Source organism: Halichoerus grypus, chromosome 1 (assembly GCF_964656455.1).
Source record: "Halichoerus grypus chromosome 1, mHalGry1.hap1.1, whole genome shotgun sequence".
Taxonomy (NCBI): Eukaryota; Metazoa; Chordata; class Mammalia; order Carnivora; family Phocidae; genus Halichoerus; species Halichoerus grypus.
Window position 1 is genome coordinate 27,567,320 of NC_135712.1, and position 12,690 is coordinate 27,580,009.

At 36.5% G+C, this 12,690-nt stretch overlaps 1 long non-coding RNA gene across 2 annotated transcripts in view; it reads right to left on the reverse strand.

Annotated features, from left to right (window-relative positions):
• LOC118546276 (uncharacterized) overlaps nt 1–11,812 on the reverse strand; it is a 522,743-nt gene extending 510,931 nt beyond the window's left edge. The window contains exons 1-2 of one of the 2 annotated variants that reach the window (XR_013442220.1): nt 11,765–11,812; nt 10,917–11,201 (exon numbers count right to left, since the gene is read on the reverse strand). This is a non-coding gene — a long non-coding RNA (uncharacterized LOC118546276). Of the gene's footprint in view, nt 1–10,916; nt 11,350–11,764 lie in introns of those variants that run through there. The other variant, XR_013442219.1, reaches the window with a different exon arrangement.
• Between the last annotated feature and the right edge of the window lie 878 nt (nt 11,813–12,690).

The window sequence follows — 12,690 nt, forward strand, 5'->3', positions numbered from 1 at the left end:
AAAATATAATCCAAAATGCATGTGGAAAAGATGCTACTCTCCAGGAATGAGATGGGGTATCCAAATCTAGAATAGCGTTGTCACTTTGATATATCTCACTTGAATTTGACACAAAAAAATGTTTTTATCAAATGACATTGAAGTTTTCTATTATACATGTGTCCTATTTCATCTCATTATAATTTGTAAATTTGTAATTCAAAAATCTAGGGTTTTTTCCCTATATCTATCTTATAAGCTACTCCCTCCTTCATCTTTAATACAAATGTACATCCCTCATATGATACCACATAATATTATGTGCCTTTTAGTGTTTAAAAGTAAGATATACAATTGCTAATAAGGTGAAACTTCAATATTATTCAAAAGATGTGTATATTTTTAAATAGAGTTTATGTAACCATGGTAACATATAGAGTAAGTTAGACATTTTAATTTTCTTCCATATCCTTCTTGAATTTTTCAAATTTATAATAGATAAAGTATCACTTGTGTAGTCAGAATTCTTTCTAAAAAGCAACATTTAAAAAAAATCTTGGTTCTTTTTCTGAGTCTGCTACAAAATATTCTGTGAACTTAGGCAAGTCAAATACCATTTCTTTTCCATACTTCCTGTGCTCATTTGAAAAATAACGGAATGAAACTAGATCATTTTATTCTATTTCAAATGTTAAATCGTTCTTATTTTATGATACGATTATTATCATTTTGAATAAGGATGTCTATTTGGTATATAAATTGCTGATTATTTCTTTTATGCCCATAAGTCAATAAAATTTTAAAATATTCATGGGCTTTATAAAGAACTAAATAACAAGAGAAGGTGCTTTTCCAAAGAGAGAAATCATTTGAGAAGCTCCGGGGTACATTTTAAAAGATGAATTATATATGTTGGTAGAAAATGACAAAAACCCATCCCTCCCAGTAAGGAAAAATAAAAGTTTTCAAAGACAAATGAAGTAATAAGTTTTCCACATGCCCTTACATATTGACTAGAACACGGAAGATATCAAGACTAGCAGGAATTTGATTTTCTGTGTTTCTTCTTTATTAAATTGTCACATAAAAGTCATGGGCAAGTGGCACCATCAACTCCAGGAGGGCCTAAGATGTCAGGTAAGCTACTGAGTGAAAGAAAATTTATGGTCTGAAATTACCTCCATCATGGAACCCTCTTATTAAGAATGGGCCGGGTTTTAAATAATGCTTTCCATTTCTCAAAGCAATTTGTATAAGAGAGCAAAACCTCATCAATGTAACTTAATAAATAAATATTATTACCATATAAAGGAATACTAGAACAAAACTTCATGAAAGCATAGGATTTTGTCTATTTGCTTTACTGCTATGTCCTTCGCTGCTTATAGCAGATTGGCACAGAGATAGTGCTTAAACAATATTTGTCAAAAGAATTAACATTCTGGACTCCTTCCTGATTTTAATAGAGACCAGCATACTAATGAAATCTGATGTTTAAATGAGAGAGTTTAATTCAGCAATTACTCATTGAGCGTCTAACACATGTTAACAAAATTACCTATCACTATTGCAACCATACTTTCAAAACCAAAACTCGATTTGCATGGTCTGCCAAGTACAAATAACCTTATGAAGACAACAAATTAGAACATCTGTTGTTGAAAATAAATTCAGGAGTTAACTTTATATTATAGAGTAGCCACATAATTTCTAACCTAAAATGGGTCACTATGGAAAATGAAAGGGGGCATCCTCAATATTTACCCTGGGCTATCATGCCTTAACTAGAAGTGTCCCTGGGGAAACAGTGTGTATGGTTTCTTTAATAAACTCCAAGTAAAGTCTGTACCTCGTGAAAACATATGTTTCTACAGTGCTAAAAACTCAGTCAGTCAGTTCTAGAAAATCAATTATTAAATAACAAAGGTAAAAAATTAAACTTAATGAAATTTGAAAGAATCTGAGATCATCAGGGCTAGGACAGTAAAGGTAAAGTTTAACTCCATTGCAAAATGAACTTTTAAGAACTGAAAAACTAAGTAGATCCTAGTACACAATGACACTGACCTCCAAGACTATTTTTGGTGATGTTTAATAGAATGTTAGCTAATTGCTGTTTAAAAGGACAAGAGCGCCCAGGAGTTATTAAAAGACAGCATTGCTATAAGATACCCAAAACAGAATGTGTAATTTCTTTGTTTTTTTATACACACAGTTTAAGCAATAACTACACCTAGAAGGTATCATGACAAAGTTCATCTAATTGCCAAACCCACTATTGACACCACGAAAAAAAACATAAAAAGAGCCTGAAGGAAGTAGTAACAAACCTTAATAGATAAGATGGAATTATAAAACGTCACAAAATTGGCACACCGGAGTTCAAATATGATACTGCATATAGATTACCATCTCTTCACCTCAATGATACTCCTGACAGTTTGTCGCATCTAAAAATCTATATCCCTTTGAACATCCCTCCAACTCAATCATTGGAAACCCTTTCTGATTCTCGTCTCTATTCAAATATGTTAATGTCCCCTAAGAGAGAGAGAAACAGAGAGACATAGTGACAGACACACACACACACACACACAGAGAGAAAGAGAGAGAGAGTTTCTTGTACTTCTTTTTAAAATGCACCAATCTTCAGTCTCAGTCATCATTCCCAGATTAAGATAAGAAAACAATCTGATTTAATTAAATTGCATTAACAATCCCCTCAATTCAGTCAAATTAATGGGAGCTTTTATTTGAAATGTAAACAAAAGCAATCTTATTCTCTAATCTAGAACACATAATACTAGAGGTTGTCTCCGCAGAGCTGGCATTTTATTGAAATCATACTGCTCTCATTGACATTTAAGCACACACTTGAACGGGCTTTTCAGAGTCTACAGAACAGAGAGAAAACACTACTCCACAGGTCTTACTTCACCCGCACAACCTACTCTTCTTGGTAGTCATTATAATTATCCCTATTTTATAATAAGAAAAGTGAGGCTTAGAGAATTTACACAGAGTTCTAAATAGATGAGAATCAATTTTTTTCTTCCTGAGCATAATAGGGACTGCTATAGGAAAATCCATGTGTGTCAATTATCTGATTGATGAGCATTAGACATTTGGACTGTGAGTTAAGCTTATGGACAGAATGCCACTGATTAGGAAGCTATCCATTGGTCATTCTACGGTATCATGATCTTAAATATTAGCTCTACCACAGAGCTCTGAAAAAAATAAAAATAAGTGGTTTCATGCATATTTACATGTCTTAGGACTTTTTTTCCTGACACATCCAACTAGTAAGGGAGGGAAAAGTGGAATCAAGGAACAAAATATTATTAATTGCCTGTAATTATAAAATCATACCAGTATAATTAAAAGATGATACAGTTTTTTAAAAGCTTTTAAAACCAATATTTGATGAGATAAACCTGATAATTATATTAAAACCATAGTTTGATAACTTGGTCAAATAAAAGAAAAACTGACAGAATAGGTAGAGTCAATAAACAAAGTATTTATATAAGCATGAACATATCCGTATAGCACTGAACGATACCATCTTAATATTTAAACATACACACACACACTCACTCACACTCCCCAACTACATTTTACACTCTGAAGAAGAGAGACCATGAATTTGCCCATCCTTAAACTATCATCCTTTGCAAAAGTGCACAGAATCGTCAACTCTTGTAAGGTAGGTACTATTACACAGATGATAAAATTGAGACTCAGAGAAATTACTGAACTTGCCCAAGGTTATGTATGTAGTAAGTAATGGAGCCTAGTTTCAGGACCAGGCATATGGCCAGAGATTCCTGCGCTCCTAACCACTTCTGTATGGCCCCACAGAGTTAAGTGATCATTAAATAATAACTGACATAGTTTCCCTTATTATTAGCTCTGGTTCTCATTGTGTAAAAATAAACATTCTGAAAATAAGTACACCTTAAATATGTTACTAATGAGGCATTATCTTGGTAGTTTCAGAAAGCAATGAGAAAATCCACTACATTGACCTTCATTCTTGCCCACAAATAGAAAAATTGTTAGTAACATGAAGTAAAGGAATCCTAGGAGGAAAAAAAATTATCAACTGTTTAACACAGAAGAGGATAATGGAGGGCACAGGTGAAATCACAGCGTGACCCTGAAAACAGCTAATGAGGCTGGAGACCATATCAATGGGCCTTGTGTCTTCAGAGCACAGAGATGGCATTGCTTCAGCCTGCATTCGCTAGACCTTCTAATGAGAGCATTCTCTTGAGTTCTACGTGTCAATATCATAGAAGAACCACAGATAAAGTGAAGTAAACTCAAACGAGAATCACAGGACTCAAACCTATTGCTTTTCTAGGATTTTTGAGGAGACGAGTCCATAAATTATGTGACAAGACTAAACACTTTAATTATATACTAATATATATTGGTATGTAGCATTTCCATAATAAACATCAAAAATAATGCTGAACTGAAGTTCAAGAGGCTAGGTATATTGCCTGAAGTTTCTAACATGTGGTAAGTACATGACACGTTTGAGAAAGAAATAGTCAGAAAATTGAGGAAGAGACTGGACAAGGATTCATCCAGAAAGGGACGAAACTAACCACACTTCTGTTTTCTGTTTTCTCCTTTGCCTTCACTAAATTAAACCAATTCTGTTAAATTCCACAACTTGTTGACTCTATCCCTTAGGCCTGACCACTAGGTAAAAACTAGAAAATCTAACATCAGGCATGGGATTTTTAGTAAATAGTGGCTGCAAGTTTCTTCTCTTTTAGCATCCCGTGGGTTGCAGTGGGTTGGACACAAAATGTGTAACCAGGACTGAGGAAGCAGAGATGCCTCAAATATCTGGATAGTCAGGATCTAGTGACACTAAGTGACATTCTGCAATTGCCAAATCAATAGGTATTAATTTTCTCATAAAATAGGTGACACATTTAATAAGAAATATATCTAGAGGAATGAGGAAACGGAAACATTTAGCCTAATAATCATTTTTAGTAATTCGGACTTATGAGGCCATTTTAATAAAACCATGACCTTCCATTTATATGGTACTTAACCATTCTGAAATTGCTTTTGTATGCATTACCTTAAGTGATCTGGATTGTTGCATAAATACAAAAACATAGGGAAAATATTAATCTAGGTCAATAGCTTTGAAACAAATTTATAAAATACTAGGTGCATATCTAACAAAATGAACCAGAGAAACTCTTTATGGATGTAGAATAAGAAAAAAACGTTCTGTTCCGATAGCCAAACAGCAAGATCACATGTAGTGATTATTCAACGTGGGTGCAATGCTTAAGAATATGGGTTCTCAAGTAAGAATCTTTGCTTTGAATTCCAGTTTTGCTGCGTTTTAGTCATGTGACTTTGACAAGTTGCTTAACTTTTCTGAAACTCTGTTTTCTCATCTGTAAAATAAAGATAATACCAAAAGACTGATCTGAGAATTAAATGAGATAATGCCTGCACAGTCCACAGTGTAGCATACGGAGGGTAACTCATCCCCATAATCCATATTATGTTGTTCCTCCTTGTGCCAGCAACCAGACCAGCGCCGCTGTTCAGTAACAGTAAGACACATGATCATCAGTGTCATGAAAATACTCATTGAGCTCCTAAATATACTTGATAATTGCTCTTGACGTTGAGCATGTTTGAAGGTTTAGGTAGGAAGAATTGCTTGAATATGAAAACTGTGTAGGTCAGTTTCATCTGTTTCTTTGCCATCCTACAAATAAGTGATTCTCAATCACAGACCTCATAGCTTGTACAATAAAACTCATTGTTTTATTGTACAAGCATAGGTCCCAATATTTACTCCTGCTTTTCTAATTCAAGAGTTCATTTTGGAATAAGAATCATATGATCATCCTATAAAAACTCTCAACATAAAGGGGATTGTCCCATTAGTTTTTTCTCACTTATCACTACTTTAATAAGTTTAGAAAAGACAACAATATTCAGATGCAAATGGCTTTCAGTTACCATGTCTCAAACCATGATGCAAAGTAACAGTTTTCTTTAAGTAAGATGATCCATATTTACTCAATCACTCTCTGAGCTCTTAAATATGTCTGTGCATATTCTGTCTGAACAGAAGAAGCTGAACAGACTCCTAATATTTTTCCTGTCTTTGAGAAACATTTGTTCCTTAAGAGGGCACAATTCATCTCATATGAGATTCAGAATTCTATTTTTAAATACTGGGATGAAAAGAAATACCATCATTGAGATACCTGAAGATTTTAGCAGGACAAAAGGAGAAAAAAAAAAAAAAAAAAAGAAAAGGTCAGTAATAATAGCTCAATTCATTGGTTAAAAAAAAAACAAAAAAAAAAACAAGGTATAAACTGGTCCTTCCCAAATCTTATTTAACCAATCCTATAATTTAAGATACAATATTCATGTTAATTGAATTCAAAGCCACAGCAAAGTGAACCCAGATATGAGGTTTCCATTTTTCTCCATCAAAACCAAAATTATTTTAAAGAATACTAACATAAATGGTGATTTATTAGTAGTTGATTACATTCTTGTAGGGTAGTAGAAAAAATACACCTCAATAAGTTTCAGTCTCCTTGTTTTCAACCATAAAATACTATACACTCACAGTGAATTACAGTGAATGTAATTTATGTTAACACCATAAAATTGTATAATCTTATCTAGCTGATTTTTTTTTTAATTTTTTTATTGTTATGTTAATCCCCATACATTACATCATTAGTTTTAGATATAGTGTTCCATGATTCATTGTTTGTGCATAACACCCAGTGCTCCATGCAGAACGTGCCCTCCTCAATACCCATCACCAGGCTAACCCATCCTCCCAACCCCCTCCCCTCTAGAACCCTCAGTTTGTTTTTCAGAGTCCATCGTCTCTCATGGTTCTTCTCCCCCTCCGATTTCCCCCCCTTCATTCTTCCCCTCCTGCTACATTCTTCTTCTTCTTTTTTTTTTTCTTAACATATATTGCATTATTTGTTTCAGAGGTACAGATCTGAGATTCAACAGTCTTGCACAATTCACAGCGCTTACCAGAACACATACCCTCCCCAGTGTCCATCACCCAGTCACCCCATCCCTCCCATCCCACCCCCCACTCCAGCAACCCTCAGTTTGTTTCCTGAGATTAAGAATTCCTCATATCAGTGAGGTCATATGATACATGTCTTTCTCTGTTTGACTTATTTCGCTACTGGGTATTTACCCCAAAGATACAAAAGTAGGGACCCGAAAGGCTACGTGCACCCCGATGTTTATAGCAGCAATGTCCACAATAGCCAAACTGTGGAAAGAGCCAAGATGTCCATCAACAGATGAATGGATAAAGAAGATGTGGTATATATATACAATGGAATATTATGCAGCCATCAAAAGGAATAAGATCTTGCCATTTGCAACGACGTGGATGGAACTGGAGGGTATTATGCTGAGCGAAATTATCTAGCTGATTTTAAAAGTACTGATTATTTAGTGGAGTGGAAAGAATATTGAACCAGTCATTCTGAATTCTGGATACCAGTCTCAGCTGTTCTGAGGAATTTGATAGAACATAGTCTTGGGCAAGATACTTTTCCTCTCTAAGACTTGTATAAAACATGGACTTCAGACTAGCCAATGTCCAGTGCTAAAATTTCTGTTTTCCCATATATAAAAAGTAAAGATGTATATATTTTCTGGTTACTTCATTCCCATCTCATAACATGTATTGGGCAAAGAGTTTGAAATAGGATCTTAAAATTCTAAGCACAATTTGCAAACATCTTAATGAGAATATCATTGTTTGCAAAGAAATTAATCTCTACTTAGCAGTAGTACAGTAGCCAAAAGTATAAACAAAAATGAGCAGCATAAAACCAAAACCATATTTTGGCATTATCAGATTATACTAGGTGCATCTAGAAATACACTCTTAAAAGACTGTTGTGCTAGTTTACGGATTAAAAATACATATCTTAATTATAACACTAAGAATAAGACTCAGGATTCCATATTCCCTGATTTATTATGCTTTATAGAGCATTTCAACGCCCAACATTAATTGCTTACCTCCTCCAAGTAATTAATTCTTCCATATCATTAACAGTAGAGCTTGATACTATAATTTGCTTATCACAGCTGCTTTGGCAGTTTATTTACATCCATTTCACTTACGTTTTAGTTTGAAAACACCAAACCAAGTTGGCTTAATCCTATATCTGATAAATTGGGAATTTACAATTCCCTATCATTGGTTATTTAAGAAAAATAATGCAGCAACCATTTATTCTGAGCTTTATAATGTAGGACCCGTGCAATGAAAGGCATAACACTGATAAGGCAAAACTGACATCAGCCATTACCTGGTCGTAATAGTTGACAACAGCAATAGTAACCCTTGGAATTTGTAAACACTCCCGTCACAATTTACAATGAACCTTTAAGTCATTAATTAGATCATTGATTTAAAACTTAAGAGCATAATTCATTATTCTTAGAGCAGAGGGTAGGGGGCGAATTCAACGTGGTCTCTGTCCCCAAGGGGCTTTCAGTCTAGTGGAAAAGATATGCTCACGTGTGGCCCCACAGGAGTGCGGACTGCCACACAGACAATAATGGAGATACAAAAAGAATGATGGAGAAGTGGGAGATTCTGGCCATGATGATCTGAAAAGATTTTACAAAAGCAGGAATACTGAATCTGGTCCTTGAAGCAAAGAAGGATTTCAGATGTTTAAAAAAGAAAGGGGGAGTATTCCACAATCTTTCTGTGCTGGCAGTATATTTAATTTTTGCAGATAAGGAAAAGCGGAGAAATTACGTGATCTGATCCAAGTCAGAACAAGAGAGAATCAAAGCCATTCCCTGAGCCTTTAACTCCCGAGTCAAATGGTTCCTGCTAGATCTCATCGCTTCCTTCCCAAGGTGAAACAAGGTTTCTCTGTTCTCACAGCCATCGACGCCCTCCATCTATCCCTCGGTGTTGCCACACCCTTTGCAGGACCTTGGGAGGATGTGCAGAGAAACACACAGAGGCAGCCATGTCTTCCTAGAACACGTTACCTTTCAGCTTTGTGTCTAAAACTCAAACAAACACATCGAGGTCTATTTTGGGCCCCCTTTACCCACCCTTCTCCATCATTTCAAAGGAAAGGGAGCTTGCGCTTTTCCCCATGGCATGCTCAAGAAGACTGCAGTCCGTTCCTCTAAACCTTCCATTTTTCTACTTCAGTTTTGTCAAGGGTTCCCAGTTCCAAGAAATCGTAATTCAGAACGTGGGGGAGGTTGCAGATTTTTGGCTCAGGAGGTCGTGCAGATGTTATTCCTTAAGGAAGATGATCATGATTGCCTATGTGAGTAATGGCTGTGAGTCGGCTAGGAGCCAAAAGTTCTCTTATAGCAGAATGTATAAACCATTCTCCTACTGAAAGAAGGCCCCCAGTAGGATAATATATTATTACACATGATTCAAATTACAGGATCTGCAGCAGGGGAGCTCATGACTGATTCAGGACAGGCGCTCCCTGAATACTGATGATGGGATGATGGAATGCCTCATGAATTAAAAGGGCTGTGGTTTAGCGCCTAAATCCTTCATATGCTTGAAAAAGTGTCTATGCCTATCATTGTACCCTTTAAGCTTCTTAAACGAATCGTGCACTGTTATGAAACCCTTGTCGATGTTTTAAAAATTCCATGTCTTTGAATAATCATATTCAAAATACTCTTTTTTAAAAAGACAATGAAACTTTACCTTCTCTGCCAGAAAACCACATCCCTTTAATGCCAATATGCAATAAAGATACGGCTTAAGACAAATCGCATTTAAGTGTGACCCAGTTTCCGCTCTTTGGGATTCTCCAAAGCAACCTGAAAATCTTCACATGCCACACATTTCCAGCCTCTTTAAGTTATCTATATGACAAATAAGTTTATCTCTGACAAACCAAATACAAATGTACGATACGAGACAAAAATTATGTTTCCAGAGGTTTTCTGCTGACAAATGAACTCATTCGTGAATATTACCTCATTTGGTCTATTTTAGTTATATAACAAACCAATAAATTAGCTAAAGGTATTACACTGGGAACGGAGATCAGGCATTTTTACAGAAACACTAAGGCAGATGTTAAATATTACGCATTCTAAAACACAAATGCTGCGACATATTCTAAAATAATACGTAAACTGGTCCCTTAACTTCTTTTCAAGCTGGTTCTTGTATTCAGTTTTTCTAGTAAATGGATGCAAATCAGGTGCATTGTGCTGGGACGGGAAGAGAGAGATTTGTCTAGAAATGACCTCAGTTCTATTCATTAATAAAATGACATGTTGGCTGAGCACAGTGAAGAATGAAATATAACAAGAGTGAACTTTCCTCCATGTGACAGAAGCACATAAGTGCTTTTGGGATAAAACACTGTATGTAAAATGGCCACTGCAGCATAAAATCTGAAAACATGAAAGGAAGCCCTAAGATGCAGATTGCTTGGAAAAAATTGCAAGTTCCACGGCAACGCACTCCCTTATTCTCTATTACCTTGTACAATTCTGAATCCTAACTTGCAAAAAGCATGCTATTCATAAGGGGAGGAAGTGCAGTCAGATAAAATAAACAAAGGTTTAATTTTTTCTAAGACTTCTTTTTTTTTTTCAAGAAAGAGACGATCATTTTGCAAGGTCAAAACAGAACAGAATTGTACCCAGAATCACTTTCAGTGACAGTAGACAGCAATGGGTGGGGTGGGAGGAGAAGGTAAAAGCTATCAGAGAGAATGTAGCCACACTTTTGCATAGAGGTTTAAATTATGCCACCAGAATAATTAATGGAAGGACCTAATATGGGGAGGGGGGGTAACAGGAAAGGGGGGAGGCTATGTTAAACAAAGTTCATTACTGCATGATGTAAATGAGTTTCTCACCAGTGATGTCACTGATTGGCTGAGCCGCAGAGCTGGCTTCGAGCATGGCCGGATTGGCTGCTAGCTCTTCTGGTGCCTGCCTGCTTGGGCAGCGGTTGAACCAGATACTTTCTGTCTCTCTTGTTGTCGTTTGAAGCAAATCTTGTTCAGCCCAGCTGTGTCTCCATAGTAGTGGCACCCTAAGAGAGAGTCTCCCTCCTGCTTCCCACGGCTCGTCTGTGAGGCGGCCGCTGCTATGAAATACCAGCGCTTGGCACCAAGCCCAGACAGCGTTCTCAGATCCATCTATAACACACACATACAAAAAGAAAATAAAAAAAAAAAAGCAGTTCTTTCATCTGAATTGCATCCTAAGGAGGATTAAGAAGGCTTCTATTGCTACTGATTTGTGTCCTTTCAATTTGATGGCTAAAATAGTTTTTGAAATACAGTATCCTCTCATCTGCAGTAGAACACCATTGGTTAAAAAAAAGATAGGGGGGATCCCCCCCTCCCATGTTTACCTTGATTACAGAAAAATAATTCTTCATTTCCCTCCTAAGCACCATAACTGATGGTTTTGGTCCCCTACCAGAATTTTAAACTCTCGCCAGATTTCTAATTATATCCGAGTCATTATTTTCAAGTTAAGACAAGGGATCTTAATTAGCATTATTTTTTAGCTATGCAAAATGAGACAGGGCATGAAACAGAAACGATCTATGGAGAGGCAGAGAGAGAGAGAGAAAGAACAAATCTGTGCAGCTTTTACAGTTGAGCTGACACCCCCTCCTTCCCCGCTCTCCCTCCACCCCCCTTGCAAAAAAGAATGCAGTCATATGAACTTTACCAGACAATGGAGTACCTACAGGCTCTCCCCTAGACAAGTCCTTTATAACCAGCCAGTGCTATGTGCTGCAGACAGTGGCCAATCGGCAGGCTCCTTTCTGCAGCAGGGACACAATAGGTGCATTGGCCACACTGTCCTCCTAGCCCCTGACAGCAGTTCAGGTTCATTTATTGTACACTGGAAGGCACATATGTCTTTAATATTCACTGTGAAATTATCAGTGAGGCTGCCTTTACTTCGCCGTAATTACATCCACCTAATTACCGCACACGAGCTGCAATAGCACTGTTTGCACAGAGTGGCGCATAGGCATGCATGCCGTAAAATATGCATGAACATGCTTGCTTATTTCAATAATAAAATCCCCCAATTATTTCCTTCCCAGAGCTTAATGTTTCATCCAGAATACTTCAGCGGATATAGTCATCGTTTCTCCCCTCCAAAAGAAAAAAGTGTGTGTGCATATGTGTGTGTGTGTGTGTGTGTGTGTGTGTTTGCGTGTGTGTATGCATATATACATATATGTGTACTTGCATAATTTAAACATTGTTTTAGTCGTACATTGGGGTGAGGTAGGGAAGTGGAACCTAGTCAGCAAATAAAAGGTTACTGAGGACCTAAGGCATTTTCCCTTTATCACTAAGCATCGGAATGAAGTAATAAGGGAATCTGCATGCATCGCCATAGCTGTGCATAGATGCCGATTTATTAGAGTCCAACTATCATGAGCACCTACATATGTCTCATTTAGGTATTTCCATGTTACATAATTGTAGCATTCCTTGCAACACTGACTCAAAATGGGTGAAAAATTGAATCTTGGCTTTTTGTGTATTAGTTAAACAGAGTTGGGAACAGTCTGCAGTGGGAACCGCCCGCTAAATTTTTTTTTATTTTATGCATGTTGCATTTACATATTCATGAACAGAATAGCTGTTATGACCG